Raw genomic sequence first — 15,032 nt, 5'->3', positions numbered from 1 at the left:
AGAAAGACAGAGCATGAGCAGGGGAGGAGCAGAGAGAGAGGGAGACACAGAGTCTGAAGCAGGCTCCAGGCTCTGAGCTGTCAGCACAAAGCCCGACACAGGGCTCAAACTCACAAACCACGAGATCATGACCTGAGCCGAAGTCAGGTGCTTAACCGACTGAGCCACCCAGGCATCCCTAAAGGAAATATTTTAAAAGAATGAAATGTAAGTTGCATAATTGAAAAATATGTTACCCTAAATAAAAACATTACACTGGCATTTAGACGGTAGATTAGATACCACAAAAGAAAAAAAGCAGTGAACTTTAAAATAGCAATAGAAACTACCCAAACTGAAGGATAGAGAAAATAAAAATAAAAGCTGAAAAAAATGAACAGAGCCTCAATGACCTGGTGAATAATATCAAGCAGTTACTAGATAATTAGAGTCCTGCAATAATATGGAGAGCAGAAAAAATATTTGAAGAAATAATGATCAATTTTTTTCCAAGTTTAATGAAAACTATGAATGCACAAAGCCAAAAGACTTAGTTAATCCAAAGCAGGATAAATACAATGAAAACAATATAAAAGTGCAATATAATCCAATTAATGAAAACCAGTGATAAAGAAATGGGGGTAAATATGAAAGATACAAATAACCAAGATGATTTGTGAAAAAAAGGACATCACTACAAATCCTACAGACATTAAAAGGATGAGAAAATATTGTGCACAACTTTATGTCAATGATTTGGCAGCCCAGATGAAAAGTTCAAATTCAAACAAATTCTTGAAAATGTTTCAAATGTTTAACTAATAATATATTAATTTAGCAAAGTCACAGGATACAAGGTCAACATATAAAAATCAATTATACATTTTCTGGTAACAAGGATAACATGAAATTGAAATTTTTAAAACACCATTCACAACAGCATAAAAATATGAAATATTTAGGAATAAATTTAACAACATTTGGGCAAGTCTTAAATGCTAAACAGTATATGACATGGCTGGAATAAATTAAAGAAGGCCTCTAAATGTAGAAATATATGATGTTCATTCAGTGGAAGAGCCAGTGTTAAGATAGGACTTTTCCCCCCAATTTATCTATGGATGCAAAGCAATCCCAAACAAAATCCAAGCTGGATTTTTTACAACCTGATTTTAAAATGTATTTGTATAATGGAATATTAGCCATAAAAGAATGAAATCTTTTCATTTGCAACAACATGGATGGAACTAGAGAGTATAACGCTAAATGAAATAAGTCAGTCAGAGAAAGACAAATATCATATAATTTCACTCGTATGTGGAATTTAAGAAACAGAGCAAATGAGCAAATAAAGAAAAAAAAAGGACATACAAAAAAACAGACTCTTAAATACATAGAACAAATTGGTGGTTGCCAGAGGGGAGGTGGCCAGGGGGACTGGGGGAAATAGGTGAAGGGGATTAAGTATACACTTACCATGATAAGCACTGAGTAATGTATATAACACTGCATGTTAATTATACTTGAATAAAAAAAAAAGAAATGAAAGGCAAAAATAATTAAGGTGGTAAATTTTATGTAATGTGAAATTTACCATAATTTCTTTTAGAAATTTAAAAATTAGAAAATGAAGAGGCACCTGGGTGACTCAGTTAGTTAAGTGTCCGACTTTGGCTCAGGTCCGACTTTGGATCTGGTGGTCCGTGCATCAGGCTCTGTGCTGACAGCTCAGAGCTTGGAGCCTGCTTTGGATTCTGTGTCTCCCTCTCTCTCTGCCCCTCCCCCACTATGCTCTGTCTCTCTCTCTCTCCTTCAAAAATAAACATTAAAACAATTTTTTAATTAGAAAATTTAAAAATAATAAAAATTTTTAGATGTCAAAAAAATGTATGAAAATTCAAAGGACCTGGAATAACAAAACAATTTTTTTCAAAAAATAAAATATTTAGAAGACTTACACTAACTGATTTCAAGACTTATAAAGCCACAGTAATCTAAACAGTGTGATCTATCATATTTCTATATATATGGATCACTGGTACAGAATAAAGAATGCAGAAATAGATCCATCCATATATGGCTAATTAATTTTTGACACAGATAGAAATATAATTGAGTGGGAAAGGATAGTTTTCTCAACAGTGGTGCTAGAACAACTAAATATCCTTTTTTTTTTAATGAACCTCAACCCTAACCTCACACCATTCACAAATATTAACTCAACATGTGTCATAAAGCTAAGTGTAAAAGCTGAAACTACAACACTTCTAGGAAAATACCTTAATCGAATTTCATCACATTTACAAATTTCTGTTCTTAAGTGAACCCTGTTAAAAAGTTTGAAAATCGAAAAGATACTATCCACAGATTGGCAGAAAACTAAAGATATACATGACAGAAGACTCTTGTGCAGAATACATATGGAACTTCTATGACTCAGTAAAAGACAGAGACGTCAATGAAATAAATAATGGACGGAATAGTTGAGCAGACACTTCCCAGAAGACACTTAACAGTATTAGTCATCAGAGCTATACAAAGTAAAACCACTGACCTATGCCATATCACACCAAGTAGAAAGGCTAAAATTCAGAAGATGGACAATATCAAGTATTGGCAAAGACATGTGGCAACTGAAAATCTCATAGGTTGCTGATGGAAGCGGAAAACGATGTAACTACTTTGGCAAACTCTTGGCAGTTCCTTGTAAAGTTTACATTTACCTTAGCACCCAGAAATGTCAGTCGTAGATATGTATCCAAGATAAATGAAAGCATGTGTTCACGTGAAGACATACATGAATATTAATAGCAGCTTTCTACATAATAGCAAAGCCTGGAAAAATGCAAATGTCCAACAATCAGTGAGTGGGTTACTTAATCTATGGCATAGCCACCCAGTGGGATACTTGCAATAAAAAGAATGAACCTCTGATACTTGCAATAGCGTGGAGGAATCTAAAAAACATTTTGATAAGTGGGAACAAAGCCATACACAAAAGAGCACACTGCATGATTCCATTTACATGAATTCCAGAATAAGCAAAGCTAGTGCTTAATAACAGAAAAGACATCAGTGGTTACCTGGGGTTAGCATGGGGGAAGGGCATCCGTGATTCCAAATGGTGCACAAGAGAAATCGGCAGGGTGGACAGTGATGGAAATGTTCTATATCTTGATTGCAGTAGTGGTTACATGGGAATATATACCTGTGAAATCTCACCAAAGTGTACATGTAAAATGGGTGCAAATAAATAGATAAATAATAAAATACAAAATGTTATGGTATGTAAATTATAATATACCTTAATAAGGTTGATTTAAAAACAAACATAAATAATTAAAAACGTTAAGTTGAAACAAAAATTTTAAAGCTTTAAATCTTTCTTAATATTTCCAGAATAAAGACCAAATCCTGAACATGCTCTATGACATGCTGGATGATCTATCCCCTATCTCCTTCCGCAGCCCACCTCACCTCCCACCACCCACATCCCTCTATACCCTAGGCCGACTGGCTTTCTTTCCCTCCTGGAAAAGTCAAGATCTCTCCAAATGCCAGACCTTGATTTTTTTTTCAATTTTTTATTTAAATTCTAGTTAGTTAACATACAATGCAATATTGGTTTCAGGAATAGAATTCAGTGATTCATCCTTTACATACAATACCCAGTGCTCATCATGACAAGTACCCTCCTTCATACCTGTCATTCATCACCCATCTCGCCCAATCCCCACCCACTCCCTCCATCAACCCTCAGTTTGTTCTCTATGGTAAAGAGTATCTTATGGTTTGTTTCACTCTCTCTTTTTTCTCCCCTCACATATATTCATATGTTTTGTTTCTTAGACCCTGATTTTTTTAAACTAGATTAATCATAATCTTTGATTCATGATACACTTTCATCATAGGATATGTGTGGACTGTTTTAATTTAATTGTCTACTTAAATTTTGTTTTTACAACAGCTTTCTTCTCACTACACTGTTTCTTTCTAGGTAATCTTATCAACTTCCACAATTTTAATCCCCACCCACATATCCATGACTCCCTTGTACATCCTCAGCTAACTCAGATCCCATGGAAGTTATGGAGCCCAATATCCAGCTGCCCACTGGCATATCTCAAAAGCATCCAAATCCAACATAGTCAAAACTAAACTCACTTTCTTCTCAGTAAATAGCCCACCATCCACCTCCTTCACAAATAAAATGGAGGCATCATCATTGACTCTCATGCCCCATATTCTATCTAAAATTATCAGTTTTTACTTACTGTTATTTAAATTCACCTGCTTCTCTCATTATCTCACCTTAATCCATGCTACCATCACCTCTTACCTACAGTCGATACAGCCTCCCAACCAGCCTTCCCCATATTCTCTCTGACCACCACTAATAAAATACCCACGATGCAGCCAGAATGAGACCTTTGAAATATAAAGACCATGTCATCATACCACCCCGTTAAATCCAAGTCATTAACAGGCCCTATGAGATCCTACATAGCTCTCTCCCCTACCTCTCACCTAAGCCCCATCCCTTACCTCACACACTCCTCTCTCAGGCATGTGGCTTTTTCTCATCCCCTCCCCCAAGTACATGACTTTTTTTTTCTAATCTCAGAGAAGCAGAATTGTATCAATCATAATCTTCACTTAATGACTCACTGTCATCATTGCTCAGATATAGGGTGGCTTATTTACTTATTTATTTCTTTAGGTTGGTAAGTAATTTTTTTGCACTGTCATGAGCACTCATAATCCCACTGACCAAAACAAAAGCAAACAATCTACAGCAAACCATCTGGTGACCTCACATCTCATCATCCTGGTTACCAGCCATCATCCTGAATCTTGTGTTTACCATTCCCTTGTCTTACTGTTTCTAGAGAGTGTGTGTGTGTGTGTGTGTGTGTGTGTGTGTGTGTAAAATACAGCACATATTTCTAGAAGTAATTCTAGCTGTTTTGACTTTATAATAATAGTTCATACTATATTATTTGGAGACTTGTTTTCTATTTAATATTACATTACTAGAGTTTATCCATATTGTTGCATGTTATGGTTGTCCATCTGTTTAATGTTCAATATGCCATTGTGTGGACATACTGTAGTTTACTTACCCACTCTTCTGTTGATCACCAATCACATTGTTTCCTGGTTTGCTTGGTTTTTGATTAAACAGTACTGCCATGAACATTCTTACACACGCCCCTCGGTACATTTCTTGGTGTGCATTGATGGATGTATGGGTTGGTTTTATGTTTGGCTTTAGGAAGCACTTGGAAGCTGACTGCCAAAGTGGTTGCCCTGGTTCACACCCCCACCAGACATGTGTAAAAGACCCCATGGTTCCATATTCTCTGCAACACTTGGTATGGTCAGCTGTTTATTTTTTTTATTGAGGTATACTTGACTTATAGCATTAGAGTAGTTTCGAGTGTACAACATAATGATTCAATATTTGTATATATGGTGAAATGACCACCACAGTAAGTGTAGTTGACATTTGTCCCCACACACAGTTACAGAATTTTCTTTCTTGTGATGAGATCTTTTAGGGTCTACTCTCTTAGCAACTTTCAAGTATGCAATACAGTATTATTAACTGTAGTCACCTGTACATCCTATCCCCTGGACTTACTGATTTTATAACTGGAAGTCTGTAGCCTGTGACTCCTTTTCACTCCCAAGCAACCACCAATCTGTTCTCTGTAGCTATGAGCTTGGTTTTTTGGGTAATTTTTTTTTTAATTCTACATGTAAGTTGTCAGCCTTTTAATCATTGCCAGTCAATGCTGTAAAATGGTATCGGCAGTTCCCTGATCACTAATTAGACTGAACATCTCTATATGTGTTTATCAGCCACATATGTTTCCTTCCATTATTTTTGTGTGTCTTTTGCCTATTTTCAGGAGATTGCTTTGTGCTCTTCTAGTCGATCTGTAACCGTCCTTTACACATTCTTCATTGTAACCCTTTGCTGTTTCTGTCTATTATAGATATGTTCTCGGGCCCCAGGCTGCCCTGCCCAACTGAGATGCTCCTCCTTTTCCAATTCAACAGGTGAACTCCCAGTCAACCTTCAGATCTCAAGTATCACTTCCTCAGGGAAGCCTTCTCTGATTTCCCTAATTTGATCAAATGCTACTATTTGATGCTCTCATAGGATGAGGTAACACTCTTTGGCATTTCTACAGCTCTCACCTTTACATGACTTCTGTGATTCTTTCATATATGCTCCACGACGGTGAAGGCGCAACTTTTCGTTTGCTTATATTTATTTACTGTGACTGACACAAAATGGCCCTCAAATACCTTTAGATGAATGAGTGTTACATTTGTATGTGCGTTATCGCACACCTGCCCAAAATGCGGTCCCGGTCATGCTGTGCAGGCCTCCAATCTCTCCCTGTCCACTTAGTTTTCTCTGTCTTTACCCACACCTCTTCTTGCTTTGTGCTTCCACTAAGCCTTACCGGGCACAAGGAAGGAATGTCTGTTTGAAGAGCTTATCATTCCACGGGAGGAGAAAGCCAGATGAAATGGGACCAGACCTGAAAGACACTGAAGATAACCCAGAGGGGCGGGACGACCACTCTCCCACCCCGTCACGACTATATAGGGAAACCAGGAGCGCAGAGGCCGTGCTCATTCATTCTGTATCTTATTAACTCATGACGAGAAGGCCATCACACAAAAGGTGTTTGGTTTTATGCGCCAAATGCCTTTGGTTTTATGGAGCCAGAAACCATTCTGGAGAACGATGGTGAACGGGAAGTGGGCTCCGGGAAGGGGGAGGGGCAGGTGCCCCACGCACCTGTTGCACAGCTTCGCGAGGCCGAACCGTGCTTGGAGAGGCCAGACCGATCCAGCAGACACGGATCCGGCAGCCCTGCACTCCAGTCCCTCAGCCGCCCGGTCCTCCAAACAGACCTGGCAGAGACCCCACGAGGCCGTCTTCTGACCGCCATCCGCCTTTGCTGCAAACACAGGTTCTTCCAAGCTGGCCTCTCCGCAGACGGTACTCCTTAGGCTCTTTTTCATTTCTGTCAGGAAATAAAATGGCCGAGAAGATACCCTTAGACTCCTTTGCCACCAGCGCACCCCTCTGAAGGACAAGCACCGGCCTGGGAGCTGCCGCCTAGCCGGCAGAGGCTCACTCTCCAGCCCAGGACGGGGAGAGCGAGGCTCAGCGCAGCATTGCTGTTTTCCCTTCACTGGGTCGGTAAACATTCTGGCCATTTTGAAGTATTATTTCCCCCTTTAGGACAATGTACTTGGGTTTGGGTTCTTTTCGCTTTGTTTATGCAGTAATGTTTCCAGCAAGAGGGATGCACCTGTTCCACAGGCCCATTAGACTCCGAATTGCTTCTCCCTGAGCAGAGGCATGGAGGAAAGACGGCCTTGGCACTCACAGCACACTGCGGAGGAAGACAGGGCGTCCGTGTCGCAAAGACCAAGCTGTAACCTTGAGCCACAAGCCAAGTGGCTGGGCGCTGGGAGAGGGAGGCGGGTGGTGCCCGGAAGAAGCTGAGGCTTAGCGAGGGAGGGAGGGGACATGCCCAAGGTCACGCTGCCAATTAGTCGGGAAGTTGGAGTCACGGCCACAGAAAGCCGGTCTGTCTGACTCCAAGCCCGCACTCTCCCCCGAGCTGTTATGTCTTGGAGCTGCCTGAGGAAAGGGAGAGGTGGGGAGACAGGAGGGCAGCCTTTCCAGCAGTCACAGGCCTGTGCCCCCACAGCTAAGGGCTGTCTTTGTATCTTATCTCCACGCGAAGGAGGCCCCCACAGGGCTGCTTACAGAGTACTTGGGAGGGGTGAGAGAGGGAGGGAAGTGAACGGGGTGGTCCCTCTAACTCATTCTGGAAGCTTCCTCCAGCTCTGAGGCCCATCAGTTGCTCCAGTTCCTCCTCCCACGTCTCCCTCCTGCAGAAAAGACCAAGGGCATCCTGACCGGGGGTGGGAAGGATGGAATCACACGCCCCCCACTCGGGCCTCCAGCATCCAAGGCGCCCCATGTTGGAGGTGGTGGGGGGAGACTGCTCCATAGGCTTGCAGGGTCTTTTGTTTGGAGTGTCAGAGCCACAGCTCAACACAGAAGCTGCTCCTGGGCCCCGGTGACTTACTTTGTCATCTGCCGCCTCTTGTGCAGGTGTGTGTATTTTAGCTGGAGGAGCCCAGGCATGGAAATCGCTCTCCCTGTGCCCATATATTATCAGTATTTTTTAACATGTCGCTTTCCAAGCAGGTAATGCATTTGCAGAGACAGTGATCTTTCATCGGGAGATTACGATGATTTGTGTTCTCTGTCTAAATTCCAGCATAAATTTCAGAGCCAGCGAGGCATTGGCTTGTGGCAAGAGCTGCGTTCTGAGATGTGGCAGGCTATCTGCGCACACCTCAGGCTCGCAGCCATTCGTCCTGATTAGGGAAAGGCTTTGAAATTCTTCTTTGTGCCTCACCTTCTTTATTTTTTCCAAATTGCTCTTCCAGCAGGTCACCTTGGCAGCTGGTGGCAAGCCTCAAGTTACGTTGGCCAGGCTGGTCCCAAGCAGAGCATTTACGCAACTCAACCTCTAGAACTCCTGGTTCTGCTGAAATTAGCAGGGTGGCTTGGGTCAAGTCACATAAGCCTCCGGGCTTCAGTTTCCTCGTCAATAAATTGGAATTTGTAATCCCAAATTCACAGGGTTAATAGGACGATTAAATACAAGAGCACAAAGGAGAAGTCCTCCCGAGGAGGAGGGACTCAGAAGACTAGGAAGACGGTCCCCTCGATCAGCTCCAGTTCTCTGAGTGGGTGATCTGAAATTTCCCGAGGTGTCTCTAATAAGATGGCTATTAAATCATCTCTGTGTCTATTGCTTTGCTCCAGCTGCCATAACGACATACCACAGACTGGGGGGCTTAACCAACAGAAATTTATTCCCTTGCAGCTCTGGAGGCCGGAAGTCTAAGATCAACATGTTGGTAGGCTTGATTCCTTCTGACGCATCTCTCCTGGGCTTGTAGAAGGCCACCTTCTCCCTCTGTGTATGTGTCCCGATCTCTCTGTTACAAGGACACCTAATCATGCTGTTGGGGCCCACCCCAATGACCTCATTTTAATGACCTCATTAAAGACCCTATCTCCGAATACAGTCACATGCTGAGGTGCCAAGGGTTAGGATTTCCACATATGAATTTGGGAGCAATACAGTTGAGCCCGAACCACGTCGTTCAAAGCACAAATACACGATGCACAACTCTGAGGATGTCTCAAAGTCAGACCAAGAGTATGGGGATCCCCCCTGCCCCGCAAAAGTTACAATGCCTTCCTTCTGTATCATGATGATGCTTTGTTTGCAAAGTCCCGTCTCGGTGTCTCCATGCGGCCCCTCAACTGACAAATGGAAAAAGCGAAAGGGGAGAAATGAGCCGGGGACTTAGGGTCCCACAGGTGGTGGGTCTGGAACTGAGATGTGTGTCTCCTACCTCTCTCTGCATGTGACTGCACCTCACCCCGGAGAGGTTTTCACCTCCAAACACACACCGAAGAGGGCAGATGGCCCCCAGAGCAGACGTGTAAGTGCCTCGGGGCAAGCCTGCCGTGTGGCTGGCCTGCTTGCCTGTCCCTGTCCCTCCGTTAGCACCACACCCCTTACAGTCCCAGCAGTGACTGCTCTCCAGCTCAGCCATGGAGGATGATTGTGTGGGTCCGGAAGCTCGCCCTGACGCTAAGCCGAAACAAACCACTTCCCTGGGTCTTGGGGCTGGTGGGGGGAGTGTTTTGTTTTCTTCTGTTTTGTTCGTAAAACACCCTTTGTACCCAGCCGTGGCCAAGACGGCCATGGCCAAGAGGGACGCAAGGACGATTGTGCTGCCTGGGCAAACACAGGGAGAGGACAACTCGGCTGTAATGTCAGCGGGCATAAGAAGCAGAGCTGTGGAAATCCCTGACAAAGCTGTAGGGAAGAAAGGTACAGACGAGGCACCAAAGCAGCTCCAGCTACCATACCGCTGTGCCCAGAAATGGTTCTGGACTTAGGCCACCTGATTCCCAGGACTACAGTCGGCTTTGTCTCAAGTCTAGTTGTATAGGTACACATCTCCAAGGTGGCAATATCTACTCTTCTCCAGAGTCCCAAATTCCCCAAAGCTTTTTACTCACCAGCGAGTAGATGTGCTGGGGAGGACAAGTATTTACTTTCGATGGACTTCCTATGGGTCAGGTGGCCAGCAGCAGAAAGAAGCGGGAGAGGACTCAGGTTCAAGACCAGTTCCACCAACTGGCCGGCCCTGAAACTGGCCAGACCTCTTACCATCAGGGCCAGCTTCACCAGAGAGGCCAAGAAGCCCCCTGATGTAGTTTTGAAGAGCATGACCTTTAGGGTTAGCTAGACCTTGGTTCAAAGGACTTACCAGATATGTGACCTTGACCCCATTGCTTACCTTCCCTAAGTGGATCTCCCCACTGGTTTTAAGGAAAAAAAAAAAAAAGAGCTAAAAATGCCCACCTGTCAGGGATGCTACAGCCAGAAAGAAGGTAGCATTTGTGAAAGTGCCTATTGTACCATCAGGGAATCTGTCCTCTTCCCTCCCGGGCGGAGCTTTATTGAGCAGGACAAAGGTTGGTAACGACTGGAAAGCCAAATGATGGGACTCGTGTGCCCTGGAGCCACCACAGCCACCATCAGGCTCACTGTCCATATGACAAAGCCCTGATCTCCCCACTTTCTCTCCTTCCTCTCTCCTCTGGGGCCTGGCAGTGTCCAAAGACAACTATTCAGAGTCCTGTAACCCCCAAGTGGCCAGATCACGCGAATCAAAGCAGCAGGCTCTCTGGCCGCAGAGAGGCGGGATCACTCTCTTTCCAGGCCAATAACAACAGCACCCCTTGCACAGCTGCATGGACCCCCATCCCAGCCCTCCTCAGCCTTCAATTCATGGAAGCGGGCCCAGGTTCTCCAAGAGCGATTTTGTCCTCTGAATGCTCTCTCGGGGCACATCCTCAGGGCTGGAGGAAGGCTGGTGTTGGGGGAGAGACTGGAGACAGGGAGCAGAGAAAGGTCACTTGAATGGAGATACCACTTGCACTTGTAATCCACTCCATGGCAGCAGCAGACATGAGTTTTCAGATGGCAGGGAGCCAGCGCCTGGTTAGAAGCGGGACCTCGGGGCGCCTGGGTGGCTCAGTGGGTTAGGCCTCCGACTTCAGCTCAGCTCACGATCTCACAGTTCATGGGTTCAAGCCCCGCGTCAGGCTCTGTGCTGACAGCCCAGAGCCTGGAGCCTGCTTCAGATTCTGTGTCTCCCTCTCTCTCTCTGCACCCCAGACCCACCCACTCTCTCTCTCCCTCTCTCTCTCTCAAAAATAAATAAACATTAAAAAAAATTAAAAATTAAAAAATAAGCAGGACGTCGGAAGGGTTTGTTGACTGAATAAGCAGATGCCCAGCCTCGAAACCACATCCAGACTTTGCCCCAGTCGGAACGACCTCTCTTCCCTATTTCACTATAGTTCTTTGTAGCTCTATCACCAAAATCAGCGGGAGAGTCAGGAGACTCTAAGTACCTTGAGGGCAGAGACTAATTCCTGAGGTTTGAAACTCACAAAGAAATTGCTCAGTGATTGCTAATTTATTTCAAGATAACTTGTCCCATCAATAGCTCTGCCACCAAGTCCTCACCAGCTTCCAAGTTCCTGGGACATTCACTTCTGATTAAAGTTATCTCCATGGGGCGCCTGGGTGACGCAGTCGGTTAAGCGTCCGACTTCAGCCAGGTCACGATCTCGCGGTCCGTGGGTTTGAGCCCTGCGTCAGGCTCTGGGCTGATGGCTCAGAGCCTGGAGCCTGTTTCCGATTCTGTGTCTCCCTCTCTCTCTGCCCCTCCCCTGTTCATGCTCTGTCTCTCTCTGTCCCAAAAAAAATAAACGTTGAAAAAAAAATTAAAAAAAATAAAAATAAAAATAATAAAAATAAAAATAATAAAATAAAATAAAATAAAGTCATCTCCAGTTTCTATGTTTAACTATTATTACCTAATGGACAATACTTGATCTTGAGCACACATCACCAAGAAGGTCTCTCTAGGAGTTCAACCTCAGAAATGTTGCCTTGTCGAGGTAGCAGGACCCTCAAGGCTGACTCCCTTTTCCAGCCTACTTGTTGTACGTAAGGAAATATTTTGAGAGAAGTTGATCTCATTTTTACTTTCTTTTCTTTTTTTTTTTTTCTTTGTTTTTGGATCGTTCAAGCCATAGCCAGCAAACCCAGAATGTAAATCGTAAAAAGTGGGGTCAGAGAATCTTGGGCTGGGAAGGGCTTTTAAAATCCATGTGAGGATTTTCCATATTGTTGCCACCTTCACCCTCTGGTCATTGGAAAGGAAAGCACAGACACGTGATCTCTACCTTCTTTTCCATATCGACACTAAGTTTGATAACATTTCTGAGCAGACACTCACCATTGACAAGCACATTGAGTATGCCACAACTTGGCTAAAGGGGAAACAGAAAAGACCCTCTTACCTAGTGTCACAGGTACGCATAGGATAGTGGGAGAGCACCCACCTCTCCCCAAACCACCTTTTCTCGGGTAAAACCCCAAACGGGGCCCGAGACGGGAATGGCTGCAGGTAACTTCTCAGAAAAGAAAAAAAAAGAAGTGTTGCTTTCAGGCAGCACAGTATGCAACTCCCCACCCACATGTCCACCCCCCTCCTCCATTCCATCCACCACACCCTTCCAGAGGGACTCTTTGATCAGTATCTGCTCCAAGAAGGGGAGGGCAAGTGGAGAAACAAGCCAGGAACACTCAGTAAACAGTATTATTAACCCATAGGCTGGCAATAAATCAGGGCAGGAAGGTGACCTCAGCGGGCTGGAGTAATCCTGCATGTCAGGATGAATTTATGAGGCCAATTTTATTGGCCTGCATGACCCAGGCTCCTTGGAGACGTCTCAGTAACAAATCCAATGCACTTCATTTATGAGCTGTGTACAGTGTCAGCCATGGGGCCCGGCCAGAGCGCCCTGACCACCGTCTCCAAGGGGGCTTCCAGGAGTGTGGCCCTCAGGGAAGCAGTGGCCCCGCTCCATCCTGTCACTCACTGCGAGCCAGCCAGACCTGCCCTAGGAGTCGTCACCTGCAGACTGCTCGTCCCAGATTCTCCTTCTGCTCCACCCCGAGAGCCAGTTCAGTTCAGCTGGCAGCGAGGTCCTGTCCCTCTTCTTACAGAAGGAGAAGGTTGGACTCCGTGTGGCTCAATGGGGGGCACTAGAGGCATCCGGGGGAGTCCAGATCTTGCTCCTTGCAGGACTTAGCATCTCTGATACTGACGAGTACCTGCCAGTAGATCCCCCACCGGGTCACTGGATCAACCCAAAGTGCCCCGGAACCCACACCTCCAAATGCCCTCACTTGACAATTATTGGAAGATAATATCTAAGGTCCTCCCCAGGCACAGAGATCCCAAGTGGGTCTGCGAAGGATCCAGTTCTCCCTCCACTCGCCACCCTGGGAGAAGAGAGGGAGATACTCTTGCCAGTGGCAGCTAGAGGGACCTCAGGACCAGCCAGGGGCCATCCCAGCAAGAGGAGGCAGCAGGAGCCCGGCAAGCCCTTTGAGCAGAGGGCCTGGTGTGTACCTGGCCTTCACCTGCTCTCTGTTGGCTCCAAGACCTGGGCGGAAGACGTTTAAGTCTATTTGACTGTCCCTGTCATCGTAAGGTTTACGGATGGTTAATTTATTCTTTATAGCACAGTCATTGATGGCTGTTAAATCACAAATGAGAGCCAATAAAGGGTGAATTGCAGCTGAAATTACACTGTTTATATGACAGCAGAGTGCCGGCTAAAAGATTCATATGCTGCTGATGAAGTATGTTATAAATTTTAATTACCATAGTTTGTACAAATGACATGTTTGAAATGCTATTGAGTAATGTGACCCTGATAATGAAACTATAAAATAAATCATTAACTTTCCGAATGAGCTTTTTTATTTCAGTGCTGCACAGAGTAAACTTTTCAGTGGATTCCAAATCCGTGTCTTTACACCCCCTCCCTCCACCCCTGGCCTATCCGGGCTTCTGTCCACAAAGGCTGGGGACAGGGCGGGAGGAGGCTGGTGACCCTGGGGTGTGACTAGAGAAGCAGCCTGGCGGGACTGAGCCCATCTGACATGGCCCCGGAGCTGGGGAGGGGGGCCCGGCCCAGGGTGGAGGTTCTAGATGTGCACCTTGAATAAACCCCATAATGCTTCCCACCTGCAAGAAGCAAGGACCCTTTTTTGACCCCACGGGCCCTCTAGAGACCCCCCCACACTCATAGGTAGCTGGGCGCTGAGGCCAAATCACCTAGCAGAGCATCCACAACTCCCAGATGGATCAGACTCTGGGTGGGGGTCAGGCTGCACAGCGGGTGAGAGAATCACAAGGAAACTGGGCAATTGTCCTGGCCCATGGTCCAACTAAGGGTCCAAAAAAAGGTGAGCAGGTATTTGGTGGGTTTTTCCGTTGTTGAAGCATCTTTACTCCCATGCCCTGGGCTGCCCTGTTAATGAATTAGCTCCTCACAACCCCTCTACCACAGGGCGCCAGCCACTGAGGAGAAACACATCTTACAGAACAGAACGGAGACTCCAGGAAAAACCTAGAAGAGCGAGTCCCACCAGAGGCCATTCAGGGTGACCTCTTGCCCTGGAGTCACTGGCCCAAGCTGTCTCCAGCAGACAGGGCCTTTTTAGTCCTTCAGGACAGGAAACACATTGGTAAGTTTGGCAAAACCCTGGCTTTGTAGGATGTTAGCACATCAAGCAACCTCAGCCAACCTTTAGTCTAAAACTCAGCGTGGGTTGGAGAGGGAGGGTGGCAGGGAGACAAAACACAGGGAAGAGGTTTCACTCCTGGCCATATGTAAATTCCAGGAGAAAATATGATTTCGAAAAACCCCCGGATGTTTCTCCACACCCTTCTAGGGCATATCCAGCCCCTTTGGTCATGCGGAAATGGACTCCCAGTGGGGCCATGGCAGAGGAAAGAGGACAATGAAGGTGGTTTCATTCAAT

The 15,032-nt window shown here is 45.2% G+C and overlaps 2 long non-coding RNA genes across 2 annotated transcripts in view; one reads left to right on the top strand and one right to left on the bottom strand.

The window, feature by feature from the left end:
- Nucleotides 1-8,831, top strand: part of LOC125164254 (uncharacterized) — a 30,613-nt gene extending 21,782 nt beyond the window's left edge. Inside the window, exon 2 of the long non-coding RNA XR_007151696.1 lies at nucleotides 5,982-8,831. This is a non-coding gene — a long non-coding RNA (uncharacterized LOC125164254). The remainder of the gene's footprint in view (nucleotides 1-5,981) is intronic.
- LOC125164255 (uncharacterized) lies at nucleotides 6,420-12,611 on the bottom strand. Its single transcript, XR_007151697.1, has 3 exons — nucleotides 12,494-12,611; nucleotides 6,800-7,028; nucleotides 6,420-6,536 (listed from the first exon to the last, which is right to left on the bottom strand). It is a non-coding gene; the product is annotated as an uncharacterized LOC125164255 (long non-coding RNA).
- Between the last annotated feature and the right edge of the window lie 2,421 nt (nucleotides 12,612-15,032).

This window comes from Prionailurus viverrinus, chromosome B1 (genome assembly GCF_022837055.1).
Source record: "Prionailurus viverrinus isolate Anna chromosome B1, UM_Priviv_1.0, whole genome shotgun sequence".
Lineage (NCBI taxonomy): Eukaryota > Metazoa > Chordata > Mammalia > Carnivora > Felidae > Prionailurus > Prionailurus viverrinus.
Note: the sequence above shows the minus strand (reverse complement) of the source record. Positions and strands in the feature narration are given on the sequence as shown.